At 40.0% G+C, this 15380-nt stretch overlaps 1 long non-coding RNA gene across 1 annotated transcript; it reads left to right on the top strand.

Moving 5' to 3' along the window:
* The first annotated feature begins 648 nt into the window (after positions 1–648).
* On the top strand, positions 649–10062 carry LOC129325741 (uncharacterized). The gene is made up of 3 exons (XR_008596669.1): positions 649–952; positions 1269–1497; positions 8655–10062. It is a non-coding gene; the product is annotated as an uncharacterized LOC129325741 (long non-coding RNA).
* The last annotated feature ends 5318 nt before the right edge of the window (positions 10063–15380 follow it).

Genomic DNA, 15380 nt, shown 5'->3' on the forward strand with positions numbered 1-15380 from the left:
AGAAATTAGGCAGGCCACTTTAGAAATGCTGAGATGGAAAGCCTTGGGATGGAGCCTATCCTAGTGAGGAGAGCCCAGAGGCAGTTGATTCCAACTTTCATGCAGCTCCATTTTTACAAAATATTTTAATGTATCTATCTTTTTGTAACTCTGTATACATCTTTTCCATAATTTTAACATTTGTCGGGGAGGTGGAGCCATGCAGCGTCCTCGTGAATTATGCTCTCAGTTTGCATTTTCTTTTCCTACAGGGACTGATTCTGTAGTGTTAGCTGTGGTTCTCCCTCTTTAGAGTGGGAGGGGAGGGGACATTCTTGCGTGTAAGTTTGTGTCTTTAAAACTATATAAAAGTACCATTCTACTTTATGTCTGCAAGGCCTCGGATCCAAGAGAGAGCTATTTGTTCCAGCTGCTGTCGGACTCTAAATGAATCTAGATTCATTAGAGCAGTTAAATATAGGATTGGTTGCTGCTCATATACTTATGAACTATGCGTATAATTCTTTATATATAATCACCTGCTGAGCAATTGTTTTCACAGTACCTTATTCTTTTATTTAAAGGAAGTGGATAGGAAATAAATCAGGAAGCTTGTAAGTTCCCAGCACAGCTGTCAATTTATGCCCCTCTCTGTTGTTATTCTTTAGTTTTGATGCTGTAGGCTGTTTGGAAGGTATATTGGTACATACTTCATTGGAAAATGTTTGCATTTAGAGTATCATATAGTGGAGACTGAAGTTCAAATTTCCAAATAAGATTTTCTCCTGATGCCTTGTTTTTATAGGGCTTATGATCTATGACCTTAAAACAATGTGGCATGTGGCAAGTAATAGCCCACATTTTATACTGTTACCACGGAACAGTAGGAAAGTACCATTTATGGAGTGATGACTTCTATAATATGAATCCTGTAAGACGCCAACTGTCGTTTGCATCAAGCCAAGTGGTGAAGGTAATTTTTTTGCACCCCCATCCATGTTCAAAAATTTGGAAAGGCGGGAAGTGTGGCCAAATTCTCCTGATCCCTTTCTCCATTCTCTAGAGGTGACTGATTTACTGAGTGGTTCTCCACATACTGCCGTGAGTTGCTACTTGGTATGTAATCATCTGAATTCACCCCATATATAATTGTCTTCTGGCCCAATTTTAGCTGAATTACTTTGGCAAGAACTATGGCACAAATGAGGCAATAGCACAGGATTTTCTTTGTTGAACCATCTCATTAAAATAGCAACATAGATTTGCCATATTGTCTTTCTATCCCTCAGAAAACCCGTCGCCATAAAGATTTTACCAGACTTTGATCTCTAAGCAACGATGGAAAAGTGGAAAGACTTCTTGTGGCTATGGAAGTTTACTATGTGGCTCCTACTTATATCATCCAATAACTGGATCACCTTTCACTGCAAAATGACACTTCAAAAACTGCTGCAAAAATGAAAAATATTATTGGAGTTCTGCATAGTGCTTTGCCACTTGAAAGCGGGATGACCAAAGGTATTTTTTCTTTCTATATTAAACTTAGACTACTAAATATCAAGCAGTCTTTCTGGAGAGACCGGAATAAAAAGTTTCATTTTTGAAAAGTTCTTGAATGTCCTCCAAGTCAGTTAAAATTAAAGTGGTGGTTCCTGTGATGGTATTATATGTACTCTATTTTTGGGTCCAAGCAACATGTTTATGGAACGAGAGGGCCATTGCAAACTTGCCTCTTTGGCATGGGCATAGTGTAATTCAGAGAGTGAGTTGTGGGTTGAATCTAATCTCCTTTCTGGGAGTTGTAGCCTGTGATGGACAAAAGCTTTTGTACATCTGGCTCAAAATGATTATATCGTCACGACTCATCCCTCTTTAAAATCTTGGGCTGGAAACAGATTTTGAACTTAGAAAAGAATGTTGGCGTCTGATTATGTAAAGCCATGCAAATTTACCATCTTACACAGGCAAGTTAGTCTGCCATGCAGGAAGAATTAGGAGCCCACATTTCCCGACTGAAAGCCGATAGGCTATTCACAGGTGTTGCAGGGCCGTGTGTTGCCTACTTTTGGCTATAGCTCTTGCTTTTGTCACTTTTAAATGGCTGCATTATTGTAAATATCAAAAGCAAGGGACAAAGTTTCTCTAGGGTTGTGCCTAAATAGAATACATAACCAGAGAGCATCAACAGAGGCTTTGTGTTTCTTATGCTACATCATGTTTCAAGTTACAACATATCCTATGTATGTTCTATTCCTGGCACAATTCCTTTATTTAAAATTGTCCTCTGAAGCCATTTTTTTGAAATCTTTGTGCTAATATTTCCTATTGTTTGCATTTCTGTAAATTTATTTTATGTGAATTGCCTATTCTGAATATACTGCTAGTTTTTCACCCCCTCTAATAATTTTCTGTGTTTGTTACTTGTTTTTCCCAGACTTTGTAGTTGATCAATTTGTCAGCATGGTGGTCATTCTCTCCCCCCCCCCCATGTGTTTGACCTTTTTTGAAGGGAGAAATTAAAAAAGTAACCTTTAAGACAATTGGAACATGTTTTGGGAGAAGGGGACATGCAAATTTGACACTTGCACTTTACTTGTTAATGTAAACTTTACATACTGAAAATGAGTAGAATGAGTTAACTACAAGCAAATTCCTATGCTTCTAAACAAGTGTTTGCAGAATAAATTTCCTGAGCTTTGATAAAATTCTGTTATTTGAGAAATGCAAGTTATAGGAGAATAATAAGGGAAGGGTGAACTCTATACTCCTTGAAGAAAAGGTAGCATAACAGTAGGGATATTTTGGGCTGATAATTAGCTTTCAGTTAACCGTAGCTAAGATGAAAAGGCCTCCCCTTTATTTCTAAGCCTATTGCTATGTAAAAGGCACTGGAAGTGTCCAACTTTAGTAAGTGAAGAAAAACAGGTGCTTCAAATCAGATAAATTGTGGCACTGCTGCTTATTTCGGTGATGAAATATGTGGATGGATGGATGGATGGATGGATGGATGGATGGATGGATGGATGGATGGATGGATGGATGGATGGATGGATGGATACTACATCTCCGGAATAAGCAGCAGTGCCGCAATATATCTGATTTGCAGCACCTGTTTTTCTTCACTTACTAAAGCTGGATACTTCCAGCTTTATATATATATATTTATATATGTATTTGTTCCTTGATGTTGGGAAATCGTTTTAAATCAGGAAGAGCTTCTTTTTCAAAACTTATGAACAAATCAGATGTGAACATGATTAGCAATTTCAAATTTTGAACCAGCTGTAGTGTTCTTGAACAGTAACATTTGTGTGGGTGAATCTGACACTTGGTCCATGTGATTGTTTTAAATGAACTTTGCCTCTAGGGTTATACCTGATGGAACACTTTGTCACTTGTTAACATATTTCTGTAGGATGCTGGAACCTCTGATGTTGAGGGTTCCCAGTTTTGCGTCTGCTTGCATTGGTAAGGAAAAAAAACCCTTCCTTTTTTTCTTACAACTAAAGCAAGACTTTTCAGCCACATCTGAGAATGAAGCAAAAACATTTTAGGGCTTATAATTCCATGTGTACACTTTTTCTTTTGGAGGCTAGAGGGCACTCCGTCTACATAACTAAGAACCAAACTAATTTTCTTGTACTTCTCTGCTTCTATTCAGAATTTCCTTTTCTCTTGGGCTTCTCAGATCTAATGTATGACTGTTTATGTGTCTGTATGCAAAATATACACACTTTTACAAAGGCCTCATTTAAAACCTGTAACTTAAAAGTTCAATCTACACTGTTTCGAATGTCAGCAAGAGCTTGTGATTGTTAGGTACTTGCGTTTTGCTAACACAACATTCTCTCCTTGCCATTTTTTCTGAAAAAAAATGTAGTTGGTTATACTGATTAGGATGCCTTTTAGCAAGCTTGAATTCTCTACAATAAGTTCTGTTATCTTTGTCTGCCCTTCATACATATAACTGCTGAAGAAGGTGCATGTGTAAAGAACGTAGAAGCAACAGAGCATGTCAGAGGGAAATAGTTAATACTACAGGGAGAGGTTCCGCAGCTGTGCATTGATCTTCTGAGATGGTTCTGTTTTGTTTTGTCATGTATTCACTTCCTGTAATATCCAGATGGTTGCAGTCCCGTCCTTCCTTTTTAACTTGCTGCTCCAAATGCTGTCCTTTCACAGTACAAAAAACTTTCCTGTTTTTTCTACATTAGCCATAGGAAATATTTTTTACATTCTTGATGTTTGTATGAAATGAATTAAGGAATGGAGACATTCATCTCAAGTTTCCAATAAATTTAAGCATTACCCAGATTGATCACTAGTTTGGAGTTATGCGAATGATGACTCCTCAGCAAAAGCAAGACTTTTCTGCCCAATGGGAGAATAAATGAAAACAATGAATGAAGTGCCAACCAATCACTTCTAATTTGAAAGGAAAAGAAAATGTGGACATGAAAGCAAAAAACAGCAGTGTTCATTTGTCTTTCTCTTACTTTGTTTTAGAACTCTGGATTTTCATTTTTTTTTTTTTTAGTTATAGGGTAACAGATTTTTGCCAAAATTCAGAGATAAAAAGAAACTGCGTTCTGTGGCTGTCTTTAAACATTGTCTTTTTAACATTGTGTCTTAAAACAGTCTTCTTTAAATATCACAGAAGTTTTCTTTTTCAAGACCACATTAGAAAAAGGTTAGCTGTTCCTACAATCTTCCTCAGAATAATTGTATAATTTAGTTCAGTGTTTCTGAAATATCGATATGCTTGTATCAGTATCTTGAGAACAGTGTGCATTATGGTCTGGAAGTAAGAAGAGCCTTGTGGGACCAGATCAGTGGTCCATTTAGTCCAGCATCCTCTTTTACACAATAGCCATTCAATTGCTTTGGAGAGCCAACAAACAGAGCATATTGACCCAGCCCTACTCTTGATGTTGCCAGTTCGCTCAGTTTACTACCTTTGAATATGGAGATTCCCTGTAGTCACCATATCTAGTAGTCATTGATGGGCTAATCCTACATGAATTTGTCCAATTATCCTTTAAAGCCATCTATGCTAGAGGCCACCACTATATCGACTATCAGTGAATAACAAAATTAAATTACTTGTTGTGTGCCGTTTCCCCATCCTACTCAAGCAGATTTTTAGCAATCCACTTCTCACACATTTTGCTAGTCTCACTGTCAACTTGCTTTTCTTTCGTCAGAGCCTAGGCGCCTTTCTGTTTGTTCCATTTGGGTAAACCACCTACTTTTTAAACAAAACCTTGTTGCTTTTAAAAGTTTTTTTGGAGGGGAGGGTCCTTGGATCATTAACCATGCAGGCATTCTTTTAGACTTGGTGGTACGTTTCCTAACCTGAGGTATGCATTCCATGAGGGACTTGATGAGTCTGGTTTTAAATAGCTTAAAAGCACCCTTGAGGGATTATCGAGTATCCATTTCGGTTTCCTTCTGAGTAGTCCCCTCATTCTTGTAAAGTTCTCTCTTTTGGCATCCAGTGTGACAGTTCCAGATTTGGGGGGCATCAGCTTCCCTGCCACTTTGTTTCCAAAGGGCTGTGCAAAACACTTGGTTCCCCTCCCCCCTTGCAAAGCCTGAAACATGCCTTGGAGGGAGGGAAAAGCAGCTATTTAATCCTTTCCTGGCTTTTAAAGCCAGGAGGAAAGTGCAGTAATGTTACAATGTTGCAATCCTACAATGTTACAACATTGCTATACTTTCTTGCCTTTGGGGGAAAAAAGGAGAGAGAGTGTGTGCATACCCCAGAGGAGGAAGGGAAAACCAGCCACTTAGCCGTTTCCTGGCTTTTAAAGCCAGCAGGGAATAAGCAAACTTTTGCAAACATGGGAAGTAGAACAGCTGGCAGCTTTTTTTTTCAGCTGATGGGGATTCCCTTCCCATCAGCTGAAAAGTGGCTGGCATCTAAAGGGGGAAACCAGAAGCTCACACCCCTATTCTGCAGACCTTCTGCTGCCCCGGAAGTGACGTTTTCATGAACCACACGAACCGATTCAGGAACCGGGGCAAGTTCATGAAAGTTCATGGTTCGTGAAACTGTACGAACCTCCCTGTTCATTTTTCCCCGGCTTGTGCCCATGTCTAGTTGCCACTAGGAGCTCCTCATAGTCAAGAGGAGAGCAACAACAGTGGGGAGTGTACTGTGTGACTGCTCATTTAGCCCTTTCCTGGCTTTTAAAGCCAGCAGGGAATAAGCAAACTTCTGCAAACATGGGAAGCTGAACAGATACTGAAACACTTTAAAGTTCCAGCCGGAATTTGAAAGCAGCAACACTTTTCTTGCATGCAAGAGAACTGCTGCTCCTTTCAAACGCGGGCATTTTTTTCAGCTCATGGGGGATCCCCCTTCCATCAGCTGAAAAGCGGCTGGGTGCACACCTCTGCTGCAGAAAGCTCATATCCGGTTGCCTAGGAAACTGATTAATCGGCGCCAGGCTGTCTGCAGTGGTGAGCCGAAAATGAACCAGCCTAAAGTTCTTCCCAGTTCGGCAGAAATGGGCTTTGACGAACTGCTGGTTTGTGAACCACAAACCGGCTAGGTTCGTGACAAATTTTGGTTCATATTTCAGTTTATGTCCATCTCTAGTGTCAACCAGAAGGAATTGATTGGAAAGGCACTTGCCCTTTCAGGTCAGGCATGGAGAAGCTCAAGAGAGGGAATTTGAATTCTAGTTCTTTAGCCAGAGGTCTAGGATAGTCCACAGCTACTTCTTTGTGAGTGTAGAACCCATATGCATAGATAACCACTTGAAGATACCCAGTGCAGGTAAGCAGCCAGTTTTTCTTTTTTTCAGAGAATGATTTGCATTCAACACATTGAAACCTGGCATGGCAGGTATGGGAAGGTGGTGCAAGATACAGGAAAGAAAATAATGGGAATTCCCTGTGTAATGGATATAGCAGCAAACTATTTTTACATTTTTTGGATAATGGAATATTTTATTCATATAATTTAATATAAAATTCATACATTAAATCAAATTCCAGTAGGCATTGGTAGTTGTATCATTTTTTAAGAGGCAACAAGTAGTTACCAAACTAAAGAAATCCAAGCATATTTTCTTTTTGTTGTGTCCTCATGAAGTTACCACAGCTTTGTATCAGCCTTGTGGTGTGGAAATGGTAAATTAGGCCCAATTTAGCAGAATGGTTTGGGAGCTGCTTCCTAAACATCCCTGTCCGGCACATGTGGTTCCTCTTACAGACATTATCAGTGGCATGGCCGTAGTTCTTGAACTTTTCCATTGATGAATGAAATGAGCCTGCATCTTCTCCGTTTTTTTCAATCAGTTGTGGCTACTACTTCAACTAGGTCTACATGCTGCATTAATCAGTTGCAACATTCTTCTAATTACAAGGCGTATGTATATTTTTAGCTATGTGATATACAAGATTTTATGAACGGTTTTGTTTTTTTGCTTACAACACAGCCTGCAACATTTCTTCCCTCAAATTTTGTCACCATCAGAGAATACTTTGTTGATAATTTACACTCTTACACTGATTAGTTAGATTAACAACTTTTAGTATTATGGGCAATGGTAGATTCAGTTTTCTCTTTCAAGATGGGAGAAGGAGAAGGTGAAAAGAAAGCAGCTGATAAGCCTTGGTGGTCAGTTGCGCAGTCACAGAAGTCTTTCGGATACTGAATGGAAATCTGACTCTGTCAGGAAAATGTGCTGATAACTCAAGTTACTTTGTGGTCTCCGTGCATCATGCTGGTAGGCTTTGCATGTGTGGAGAGCTACATATCAGAAACGTGTAGAACCTAGCTTTAAGACACAAAAAAAACCCTCCCCTCAGTGATGCAATTTAGACTGTGCATGTTTTCCTACTCTTTTGTCCAACTTTACTGATTAGGAACCTTCTTGTGAGATCCTTAGCCTCCCAGAAGTAGGGTCTCCCCCCCCCCCATTTTTCTAAATATTGAAAAAAATGCTATATAATTACCTTTTGTCTGCCACGGTGAGTGCCTCTGGTAAAATCCTTTAATAACTGAGCTTATATATTGCTCTTCTAGACAGATTAATTTTTTTTGAAAGTTTTTTTTATTTTTCAATACAGATTAGTGCCCAACTCAGAGCGGTGAAAAAGTCAGGGTATTATCCCTACAATACAGCTGGGGAGCTGAGGCTGAGAGCAGTGGCTTACCCAAGGCCACCTGCCAGGTCATGGCAGTAGTGGGATTCAAACCAACAGAGTGCCAATTTGCAACTCAACCATTTAACCACTAGGCTGCAGCAGATCCCTTTGTCTCTTAGAGCTAATTTTTATGTGCAGATGGGAGGGTGGTTATGATTGCACCTGCTTAATGAATTTTTAGCAATGAATACAGACTTCCACCTGTGATGCTCTTGTCAGCAAAAGGGACAGCAGTAGGACCCATCTGACAATGGGAAATTATCCCCACAACTTTGGCAGTGCTTGAAGATGGATTTCTGTGCCATAGGCATTGAAGCATTGATACCATCCAAGAAGACAACAATTAAATGCAAGTTTTTGCATCAAAAAGCTAGCTCTATAACTTCTCAAATAATATTTCTGTGCAGGTGCAAAGTTCATCTGCAAATACACAGGTGACTACTCAAAGTATAACAGCTATAAGTAAGTAACCCATTTTTAAGAACTAAAATTTCTTTTCTCTGTACTCTTAACAGAATTGTAGCTGCTTGATAAACTTGAAGAAACAATTTAGAACAATATGGTCGATTGCGTATTTGCTACTTTTCAAAAATCTCCCATTTTTCACAAAATGAATAGGTGAGTTTACACAATCAATATTACGGTTTTTGGTTGTTTACGTAAATTAGGATACAGTATTCATTTATTAAACATTTTTAGGCTGTCCCTCCAGGAAAGCCCAAGGCAGCTTACAAAATAAAAATAATAAAAGTAAAACATAAAAAGATAATATGTTGTATATCTTTATAATAGCTTCTCTTGGTAGAAAAATGTTGTCATTTCTTTATTAAATTGGTATTACTGATCTTCCATCTGTAGGTGTCGCTATAACACTATTGACACAACTAATACCACCGATACAGCACTCGTCTAGCAAAAAATTACAATAAAGTTTATTGTAAGCAGCTGTTTTTATTCATTTTAATTATCAGAGGAAGAGCCATTTCTCCAGCTTGAAGGGAGCAGATAGCATTTGATTTACCAAGCAAGCAAGCACGAAAGACGGAACATAACCATATAAGAACATTGATAAAAATTGCCCCACAACTTTGCTTGTCCTATCACATAACTTTAAATAACCGTTCATGCTGAGGAAAAGATAAATCTGTAAGAATCTTTGGGTAAGCTCAGCTCTAGAAAGCAGAAATGCCCTTTTATCTTGCAGTGAAGCTTCCTGAAGTTCATCCTTGATTGTCATGTGTTTTAAATTAATTCTTAATAATGATCTAAGAATACAGCACAGGTTTGCTAATCTTAATTCACACAGCAGCTTGACTCTATTCTAGCATCTAAAATTTAAAAAAATTAACTAATCTTAAAATTTGCAATGTAAGTATATTAAAAATATTTTGGTGTTAATTTATATTCCATCTTATCTGAGCAGCAGAACAACATTTTAGCTGTGTATTTATAATGGCTGGTATAGGTATGTACCTTTTTAAGCAATTGCAATGGATTGAATCCAAAGGACCACTTGAGCGCCACTTGTGGAAGAAGTATTGCCTTCTTATCCTTTCCTTTTGCAGCCCCATGCATGCCTTGTAATGTGCTTCTAGAATCACTGGATGATCTGGAGTTAATCTTCATCTCTCAGAACATTTGTGAAGCTAAAATCCATTTGGAGGTCCTTTGAAAAGGGATGGGATGCAGTTGTTGCCAAGAAATCCTCCTCCTAGTAATGGGAAAGCTTTTTGCCTTGGGTCTTATTTTGAAAATCTTCAATTCTAACTGTTTAAGAAGAATTCCATCTGCACATACAAACGCTGTGGTTTTTAAAAATCTTTGTTGTATTGCTGACTTGTTATATTGCTTAAGTGGTCTCCAGAAATGGCCAACGTCTATACATACATTCTTTAAAATGTCTTTTTACATTTAATAATAAATATTTTCCTCAAAAGCTGTGTATTTTATCTTAACTTAGTCTTTAAGATTCCAGTTTATTTTTGTCACAACTTTAGACTCCAGTGAAACCAATGGGTTTCTTTCCATATTCTGTTTCTTTCAAAGGAGTATCAAAATACCAAAGGCTGGTATCTTTTTGAATAGCAGCTTTTGCTCCAATTGTCATCAGTAGCTTTTGGTCAGGTATAGAAGGTAAGAAAGACTTCAGAAACTGTTATAAATGCAATTAGTTGGAATGTCAGCCAGGACTGAAGGCAACTTGATGAATTGTTGTTGCCAATCAATTTGCCCAATTTTTAGAAAATCTTAAAAGTATATTAATTTGGGTTCTTTGGAATTGCTCCCTGGACTCTCTGAAAGATGAAAAGCCGTTTAAAGGATTTAATTAAGTAGGTGTTCAGCTGTTCTAATTTTTAGTCATTTGTGGAAACTTGGAGGATAGCTTTGGAATAACCTTTTCAAGACATTGAGTGAGGGGTACCATCCTAAGTACATTTAGGTACCATTGCACTGAGTAAACATATTCGGGATTTGCATTTCATAATCTCAGTGTGGTGGATCTAAACCACTTTTCCTCTGGTGAATAAGGGAGGAGGGGTTCCCCCTTGATAGCCCCCAAAGGTTATGCTAATGGGGGTCACAGAACCTACATGGACAAAAACAGGTGAGACAGTGGCTGTTGAAACTGCTTTTTTAAGTGGAGCTATGCTCAACTTACGTTTCCTTTTCATGGTAAAACCTATACTATTTAACAAGATTCAGTGGGACTTGCAAACAGATATTTTTAGGTTCAAGCTGCAAGTATCCTTTCCAGCTTAATCAGTCATTTTAATAATTGTATCCTGTGGAGTACCATAAGATTTATAGACCACTTCTTTCCATTGCTGAACCATTTGTTTGCACGTGGTGGGAATGAGTTAAGCAGTAAGGTGTATTGTTTCAGGAGTTATAGGCTAATAACTCTTCGGCTAGCAAGTTTTTCTTTATTTTTCTGTGCGCCTTCTGTTCTTTCCTTTCTCTTCCTTACTACTCCCTCCCTTAAACACCTTTCCAGAATAAATCACACTCTCTCTTAGATAGCATAACCCAGTTAATTCAAAGACAGCTTTTTGGTACTTCCTAATGAAGAGCAAATGCATTAGGTTTAATTAAACCTACACCCAACTGATACTCATTGCTGCCAATTTTGTTTGGTGACGTGTCATGGTACCATGTTAAAGATTATAATTTAGGTTTTGGAGGTCCTCACAGAGAAGTTTTAAATGAGTGCCCAAGATTTCTGGTGCTTCTCCTGTCACTTCTCCATCAGCCCTCAGTCCACTGAATCCCGGCCTCTCAGCTGTATGGTTCCAGCTCCTGTTGTGAGTGATCGGCCTGCTTGACTGCTCCCAGCTTCCGCTGTCACATCACATTTGCATAAAAGAGGACGGATAACCAAATTTGAGCACACAAATGAAAACGCTAAGCGCTGAACCTGTCACAGTTGTTGTTCAACTAATTGTGAAAAATTTGATTTGCTGGCTTTTCGCTGTTTATCATGCAGAAACCCCTTCTCAAATGTGCCTTGGCTTTATGTTACTGTACCGTGTACCTTTTAAACTGTCTGCACAAGCTGCCCGCCCGGGGGATTACTTACCTCTCCTACCAGCTTTTAATGTTGGCTCATCTACTTGACTAAATTAGGCCAGCATGGCAAACAAACACATAATTAAAAACCTGGTAAGACAACTGCAGTCACATCCCCTTAAATTGATTTTGCAGTTGTGTGCTGGTACAGGCTTTTTATAGATTGTCATCAGCCCCCCCCCCCCCCAACCTGTGCAATTTTTATTATGATGGCAGCATATTTATTTTTTCCCCTTTAAATTACTTTTTAGTTGATGTTCGGATTTGAATGCAATGGCTTTGTTGTAGGTTCACATTCTTACATATCTTATTGCTTTGTAAATGCTGCAGACCACTTCATATTTCTGGCTTCTGTTTCCAAAATGGATGTTCTTTTTTGTCAAAACAGTGCTGCAAATTTCAGAAATCTCTCAAATTCCTGTACGTTATTGGTGGTTGTTTTACATTCTATTATGTGCATAAGATAGCAATATAATACAGAGGACCATAAGCCAATCTGCCAAGTGAGGGAATCTCTAGCAAAAAAACAAAACCCACCCGCTGATGACCTCTTACCATCTGACCACATATGCCCCATATCCATAAAGTCTATACCAGTCAGTCTCTGATCTGGACTACAATGGATATTAAAACAACACAAATCAGCATATATGTGTCGCTGTGCCCTGAGTATGCTGTAAAAGAACAAGCTTCTATACTGCTGGATGCAAGTAGGACTGACCTTGTAGGCTGTCTGGTTGGGAGGTTGCTTTTCAGTAAAAACTTGACAATGGTCAAATCGAGAACAGAGGAAACAGAGAGAGGATGGTTTTGATTCAAAATAGTCCTGTGGTCCATTGATCCACTTTACACAAATAACTACTAAGTAAACTGTATGCTAACAAGCCTGGATAAAGTATTCACACTAGAGATGGGCACAAACCAAAAAAACCCGAACCATGAGGTTTGAGGTTCTGTTCTGTTTCACGAACCATGAACTTGACCCGGTTCATGAACCAGTTCATGGTTCATCGGAGCCCAGAAGAGCCCCCTTCAGACTTAGAGAACCCAACTTGCAGGGAGTTTTCAGCAGGCTCTCCTCCAGCCACCCTCTTAATTTTTTTTTTCAAAAAATTTTTATTGGATTAAAAAATAGAATGGAGGATAGAATCAATAGAATGACGAATCATGCATCTAACAAAGAGAACTTGATTCTCAAAAGCTTATGCTACAATAAAATTGGTTAGTCTTAAAGGTGCTACTGGACTCTTTTTGATTTTGCTACTACAGACTAACACGGCTAACTCCTCTGGTTATATAACAAATGCTCACATAGAGCAGAACAGGAGGTCTGTGGTTGGCAGTCAGACCTGCCTAACAGGGTTTGGAGGGATGAGATTGGTTTTTCCATGGCTACAGAAGGCCCATCTCCCCCCTGCTCTTGGCTCCCATATAACAGAATGGGAGCTTCACGGTTGAAAGGGAGACCTGCCTATCAAGGTTAGGTGGGCTAAGACTGAGGTTTCCAAGGGCAACAAAAGGTCTGCAGACATTCCAGGCCTATGTTGCCTAGGGAATCAATTGATCGGCGCCAGCCTGTCTGGCTTCACGAACTGCTCATAAATCTGAAAAACCGGGCCAAAAAGTTGTGGAAAACGTGGCCCCACAAACACTGTTTTCACAAACCATGAACCGGCCCAGTTCGTTCCAAATTTTGCTTTGTATTCCGATTTGTGCCTACCTCTAATTCACACTTCGAAATCATTAATCCCATTTATCAATCATTACCATCATAAATGAAGTTAGGTTGCCAAATGGGGTCCAGAACAATACCAGACCCTGGGGAGAGGGGGAGGACACTTACCTTTTTTTAAAATACTCCCGACTGGCATGAGGACATCACCATGGGAAATGACATCCCCGCACCAGCCACTGCTGGGGGCCCCTGCTAAGCTGGCCATTCACATGCAGCCACAGGAGGCCGGCATAGCGACAGCTTCTTCCTCTTTTACGTAACTAAAGCTAGAATATATACGGCTAGCCTCCCCCAGAGAGGTGTGACTTTCTGCAGTATTGCAACCTGTGCCATTTGGGATAATTTTCATTCATTGCAAAGGTCATGAGATGCGTTTAGATCCACCTGAAGTGGGATGGCATCCCATCCCAATCGACTCTGTTTTTACTTGATGGAGGGGAGGAGAACAATGTAAGCTCTTTGAGTCTCTACTGGGGAGAAAGGGGAGGTATAAATAAAGCAAATAAAAATAAATATTCAAAGCAATGTGTATAAAACAATCGTTAAATGTATGATTATAAAACAAGTATTCTTATTAATAGTACAAGGCATTCTGGGAGGTTTAGAAACCAGTTCTTTTCCAACCAGTGCTTAGGGTTGCCAGGTCCCCTTACTCTCCTGGCAGTGGGGGGAAGACCCAGCACTCAACTTTCTCGCATGGCATGATGACATCATCATGCAGGTCGTGGGAGTGCTTCCGCACTTCACAAGTGGATTCTTAAAAGAATCAGCCTGTTTGGGACTCATATTAACAGAAGCACTCTCAGGACCTGCACAATGACATAACTCCTGGGAATAACATGGTCGTGCTGGGAGCATGCCTCAGGGACCCATTCCCCCACCTTTCCCTCTGTTGGCCAGGTGAGGGAGGGAGGCTGGGAGTGGGGGGATCCCCTGCCCTCTCTGGGGGGCAAGCAACCCCATCAGCACTAGAACTTGTGTTTAGGAAACAAGATCTAATTATAAGAGAGATGGAATAACCTGTGGCTACAGAAACTTTTAAGTTCATAATTCACCCATTGATATGCTATTAGGGTTGTCAGGTGCCCAGTTTTCACCCAGACTGTCCAGTATTTTGGAGGACTGTCCGGTATTTTGGGGGACAGTCCAGTGTTTTTGGGGGGACTGTCTGAGGGAAATGTTCCCCTAAACTAGACACCTGGTCCCTCCCCTCTCTCCACCAGCTGCGCAACACGGCTCAGGTGAGTGGTCAGCAGCCCAGGGCATCCAGAGGCCTACAGCTGTGCGGCTTCGCCTAAGAGTAGCCAGCAACCTAGGCAGTCTCCTGTGGCTTCACACGCAGCCCCAGAGAACAGCCAGCTGCCCAGGTGGTCTCTTGCGGCTGTGTGGAGCTGCCAGCAGCCTGGGCACCCAGGCGGCCTCCTGCAATGCGTGGTGCCACCCAGAAGTGGCACCTGGAAGTGCAGGATGGTGTGATGACATGGCTTCCTGTAGTGATGTCATCATGCCATCCTGGGATCATGTACATGCTGTTTCCAAAAAAAAGTAAGTTCCCTCCCACACCTCTCACCAAGGTCCAGAATTAGTCTGGACCCCATCTGGCAACCCTAGATGTTATTTAGTGTTTCAATCTGAAAAATGAGAATTTAGATATAAATTCTCTCCCCAGATGGCATGATTTTGGTTCCTGAAAGGAACTAATTTAGCTTTATGATTTATAATCATTTATGATCCCAAGTTTTCTTCTCAAGGATTCCATGATGTGTCTTGCCAAAGCCGTGGAATTGTTTGATGGAATGTTTGTACAAAGCTGACACAAGTTGATTCATTTAATTTTTGAATAAATATTAGTGGGAAACTATTTTGTGCTATCCCCTTAGGTCTCAAATGTACACCCTCCTTTTATCCAAGTATTAGACATCTATTGACATTTGATTAA

Source organism: Eublepharis macularius, chromosome 3 (genome assembly GCF_028583425.1).
Source record: "Eublepharis macularius isolate TG4126 chromosome 3, MPM_Emac_v1.0, whole genome shotgun sequence".
Classification (NCBI taxonomy): Eukaryota; Metazoa; Chordata; class Lepidosauria; order Squamata; family Eublepharidae; genus Eublepharis; species Eublepharis macularius.